Source organism: Aquarana catesbeiana, linkage group LG02 (genome assembly GCF_042186555.1).
Source record: "Aquarana catesbeiana isolate 2022-GZ linkage group LG02, ASM4218655v1, whole genome shotgun sequence".
NCBI classification, from domain to species: domain Eukaryota; kingdom Metazoa; phylum Chordata; class Amphibia; order Anura; family Ranidae; genus Aquarana; species Aquarana catesbeiana.
Genome location: NC_133325.1, coordinates 697,547,892 through 697,553,400, shown reverse-complemented (window position 1 = coordinate 697,553,400; position 5,509 = coordinate 697,547,892).

The following is a 5,509-nucleotide window of genomic DNA, read 5'->3' as shown; positions in this document are numbered from 1 at the left end:
CTAGATTTTCCAGTGTGTTTTTTATGTGATCTGTATTTGTTGCTTCACTTTACATTTATTCGTGGATCGCTGTTATTTATATCTACAGACCTTTTTGGGTAATTGCCTCATCAGAAATATATTGTTCTATTTTATCAACATAGCCGCTAGATGTGGATGTTGCTGCGTTCCCACCATAGAATATGGGTGTATGGTTTCAGGAATAAATTGGACTGGTTGAGCAGTGACCGGCCACATTTTGATCCATATATAGGCAGGCTGGTTGTCTACTGATCGACTTCTGTACAACTAGCCTGTCTGTATTTTTCTGCTTGATCAGCACTGCAGGCGATAGCAGCCAACACTGATCAGTGTATTCTGATGGTGGGAAAGCCTTCCCTTCACCAATTCACCAATTAGTTATAGGTTAGGGTGGTTGCCATTTGTATAGTTTGGTGAGGGGATGCACTGGATGACTGCTGCCATTGTGCTATTACTGGGTGTCCAGTGCATCCCTATACCTTTTTAACCACTTCAATACTGGGCCCTATCACCCCCTTCCTGCCCAGGCATATTTTCAGATTTCAGCGCCGTTGCACTTTGAATGACAATTGCGTGGTCTTGCAACACTGTACACATAAAATTGTTTTATCATTTTTGGAGAAAGACAGCTTTCTTTTGGTGGTATTTAATCACCACTGGGCCTGAAAATTTTGAAAAAAAATATGTTGTTCTTAGTTTCTGTTTATAAAATTTTGCAAATAAGTACTTTATCTTCTTCACTGATGTGCGCTGTTAATCAGTGTAAATGTGCCCCATCAGACTTGCCAGTTACTGGCTCTCCTTTCCTCACACAGATACATTGTGTGAGGAAAGGACTGCTGATAATTGGCAAGTTTATTTACATGTGATTGGACACAGCTGATCACATGGTAAAGCGCCACTGTGATTGGCCCTTTACCACGATCAAAGAGCGCAGCCGATGCACACACCAGGGGGTGCATGGGAGGTGTGTTCTGGGAGGATGTCCATGGACGCCCTCCCAGAACAACAGAGATGCACTGTAGCCGTCTTTCAGCTATAGCGCTTTATTAAAGTGGATGTAAACCTGATTCGTGAAATTTGAGCTGGACACATCTGTAGTCTTTTCTTATCTCTCTTCAAAGCACTAAGTCCAGTAGTTTTCTCTTGCTCCATAATCAGCCTGACAAGCTCTCCTAGACAGGAGATAGACGTGTGTGTGTGTGTTGTGGGAGGGTGCTATAAATAGATTAGCGTACTGCTAAACTATTCACAGGCAAGCTCTGCATGTGGGGGGTGGGGGGGGGGTGCCTTTTCTCCAATCAGCCTAGCAATAATCCACTCCTACTGAAGAATGAGGAAGTGAGAAATCGAACAGGACGTGCACTTTCTAAACAGTATATAAAGGTGAAGACAGCAGACATACATGTAAAACTTAGGTAGGGATATTTGTATCATCTGAGCCTGTTCACTTTATGTGAGGGTTTACATCCACTTTAAGAAGGAGTGTGCTCCCTCCAGGCATACCTGCCCTTAACAACTTCCCGCCTGCCGTATGTCAAATGACGTCCTCCACTTTGAGTGGGGATATCTGAGTAATGCTTGTAGCTACAGACATCATCCAGATATCATTTTTTAGAGCCGGCGAATCTGCACAGCATAAGAACGATCATAGCGGCTGTTCCGCCGCTTGATCGTTCTTACGGGAGGCGAGAGTTGATGTGCCCCCCTCCCGCCGCCCTCCGGTGCTTGTACTGACTCACCGCTACGATCGGTGAGTCGGTCACAGGATCCACCAGCCCCGGATGTTTAGCATAGAGATTTCCGGTGGACCAGATGGTCGCCGGAGTCTCTATGATCAGAGGTCAGGTGCGATGACGTCATGCCTGGCCTCTGTATTAAAAAAAACAGCGCCACTTCGGCTGGAAAGCGGTGATCGTTTTTTTTAAAAAAAATTTTTTTAATTTCAGGCTTCTAAGCCTAGAGGTGAGATGTGGGGTCTTATTGACCCCACATCTCACTGTAAAGAGAACCTGTCATGCTTATTCCTATTACAAGGGATGTTTACATTCCTTGTAATAGAAACAAAAGTGATCAAAAACATTTTTGGGGAAAAAAAGTGTCAAACTAAAATAAAAAAAGTAAAATTAACAATAAAAAAAATTTTTTTTTTTAAAGTGCCCCTGTCCCCGTGAGCTCGCACGCAGAAGCGAACGCATTCATAAGTCCCGCCCACATATGAAAACAGTGTTCAAATCACACATGTGAGAGCAATAATTTTGGCCCTAGACCTCCTCTGTAACTCAAAACATGTAACCAGTAAAAATTTTTAAAGAGTCGCCTAAGGGGATTTTTAAACAGCGAAGTTTGGCGCCATTCCACGAGCGTGTGCAATTTTGAAGCGTGGCATGTTGGGTATCTATTTACTCGGCGTAACTTCGTCTTTCACATTATGCAAAAACATTGGGCTAACTTTCTTTTTTTTTTTTTTTTGAAAGCCCAAAACTGTTTTTTTTCCCAAAAAAAAACTAATTTGAAAAATTGCTGCGCAAATACCGTGCTAGATAAAAAGTTGCAATGACCGTTGCATTGTATTGTACCATTGTATTCTCTAGGGTCTCTGCTAAAAAAAAACCCATATATAATGTTTGGGGGTTCTATGTAATTTTCTAGCCAAAAAATTATGATTTTTACATGTAGGCGAGAAATGTCAGAATTGGCCTGGTAGGCAAGTGGGTAATCTATCCATTATTAAATATGTGCTTGCATATTTGCGCAAATTAAACCCCTTGGTTTTAACGTGACTGTTAGGACAATTATTTTTTGTTGCAGGCTGACTGGTAAGTGAGCTGGGAATTTTTATTTGTTTCTTGACATGCATTGCCCTTCCATGTGCTCCTTGCTGTAAAGGCTACATAGAGGTTGGGGTGGTTGCTGTTTGTACTGGGCGCATGGTCTGGCAGTCAAAGGGTGAAAGGAGGAGCATATTATTTATGCCATATGTCCCCCCAAAGTCACATAATTAAATAGCGATCACAGCGGTTCCTGTGATTGCAGTATAAATACACATGTATTCAGAAGGTCCAGTAGGTTGTATTTCTATACTGTAGCACAACTTGCACCATAACGATAAAAGAACCCTTCAAAGTACTCCATGCAAAGGTGATTAAAAGGTCAGCGGTTGGATAGAAGAACTTTTCAAAGTCTGTGATTGTCAATCAATCCTAAAATGAAGAGTATGGCCCAGCTCTATGAGTGACTGTGCAAGAAAGAGAATACGAGTTAGTTACAAGCCTCAATGCCTGTATCCATAGAGTTGTAGGTATAGTCTCTAATACATACTATTGTCTGGGTTGTTTATCAGTTGTAGTGTCATTGGCAAAAAGAAAAAAAAAAAAAAAGAAGCTGCTGTATACTAAAACTCGCATGGAATCTCACCTAGTGGAGGGAGGTGGGGGACTGATGTCAGCTGGGAGAAGTTCCTGGTGTCTGATGAAACCTAGAGGTGGCTCTATAATTAGGCAGTCGCTGAAGGCCTCATGCTCATAGGGGCATCGCGGCAGCTTAATGCATTAGCCCAGGGGTAATGGGCTGTGCTCAGGCAGTGTTAAGATCCCTGTCTCACTTAAATCACAGCTGATTTGCGCACCTTACCAGCATTCCCACTCAAGCCAATCAGAATTGTGCATTAGTAATAGGCTAAATTTGGATTGGGGGGGGGTTCTGGTTGGCGGGCTGGCTGCTGATCAAGTGCTCGGTGACATCATGGTGCTAGATGCCTTGCCAGCAAGTTTGAAGGCATCTGCAGGAAGGGGGGGGGGGAGAGGAGGACCAAGCTTGCAGGCAATTACAGGTTAGTGCGTGACACCAGTCAGTCACCCTATTGGGGGTCACAGATGTAAGGGATGGGGGGGGCACTGATATAAAGGTCCCCCTTTATATCGGTGTCCTCACCTTAGTGTATTCACTCTGCGGACTCTGATGTAAGGGGGAATGTTGTGGACAGATGTGAAGGGGAAGTCTGGTGTAAGAGGTTTGCTGGTCACCAGAGCCCCCCTTACATCAAAGTTAGCAGAGTTACAGTGCAAGGGAAACTCTGATGTAAGGGGGGGCTCTGGTGACCAGAGAACGTCTTAAACCAGGATTCCCCCAGGGCGTGTCTGGACGTAGTGGGGAGCAGATGTGATTCAGAGGAGCTCCGCCGGTCCTTACTGAATCTGCAGGAATCCTGCCTCAAAAATCCAGGATTTCCCTAACAACTGACTTTTTAGTGCTGTCAGCCACCGCCAGCAGCAGAGCCGAGGGGCATTGAGGAGGCCGGTCGACTGATAGGCTCTCGACCGGCTCCACGTCCCGGAGGTAATCGGCCATCTTGCAGCCTACGCGGCCCTCGCGATCCCCGGCCTCGGGTGCCGTGATCGGCCGGAGGAGGGCCACAACAAACCAGCTATCCGTCTGGGAGACGGGGGCGACCCGGAGGAGACGAGCGGGGACATCCACGCCACCCTGGAGGCCCTCGGCTGGCTCCATACTCTGGAGGGGATCCGCCAGCTTGAGGCCTATGAGGCCTCCGCGATCCCTGGCCTCAGGTGCCGCGATCGGCGGGAGAAGGGCCGCTGCACACCTCACAGCAGTACCGGCCAGCGGTGAGTGGCAGAGGGGACCGGGGGAGACCAGAGGGGACCTGAAACAACCTGCAGAGACTAGGCTGGCTGCACATACAAGCCGCCGGCCGCCATCTTGAGGTCTTCAATGATAAAAACACCAATCCCTGCACTCAGGTGCTGTAGTCAGCAGAAGGGGAGCTGTAACCCGGCCTGGGACTAGTGCAGTGTTTCAGAAGGGACTGCAACCACAGACAATAGGAGAAGCCACAGCAGAGGTCTATATCCTATTTGCAGCCTAAAGGACAATCTATACCGCATACAATCAGATACCAGACTTTTGGGGGGTTGCATAGCTGCGGACTTAACAGCCTGAATCGGGGGCGTGGCTAAACCATGGAAACGTGAGGACGCACAGCCAGGAGCTCTGCACTAGGACGGGCCGAGAATCTCCCGTAGAACCGCTCAGACGAGCCAGCTTCCCATGCCAGGGGATCGTAAACACCCGTCGACCAGTGAGGAACGGAGGGGACCCGAGATTTCCCACTATTTCCTGCGGCAACACCAGCTTTCATCACCGGCTGCACGAGGCAAGATGGCGCCGCCAAGAGTCCCGCCGGGAGGTACCGCCGCGCCAGCAAGTAAGAGGGGGGGACAAGCGGACGTTGCAGCAGTGGAGGAAGATTTTCCCCCTCTCCCCCCCAGGTCTCACTCTCCCATACAGTCCCCTGCCAACCCCTTCTTGAACTCACAATTGCTCTCTGAGAGCACAGGGGGAACGAACAGCCTCCTGGAGGAATCCCTGAAAGACATAGTCTCAGGCCTACCCACAAAGCAGGATCTCAATGCTATGGCAACCTCCATAGTTGATGCACTTACAAACGAACTGCATGACTTAAAACGGC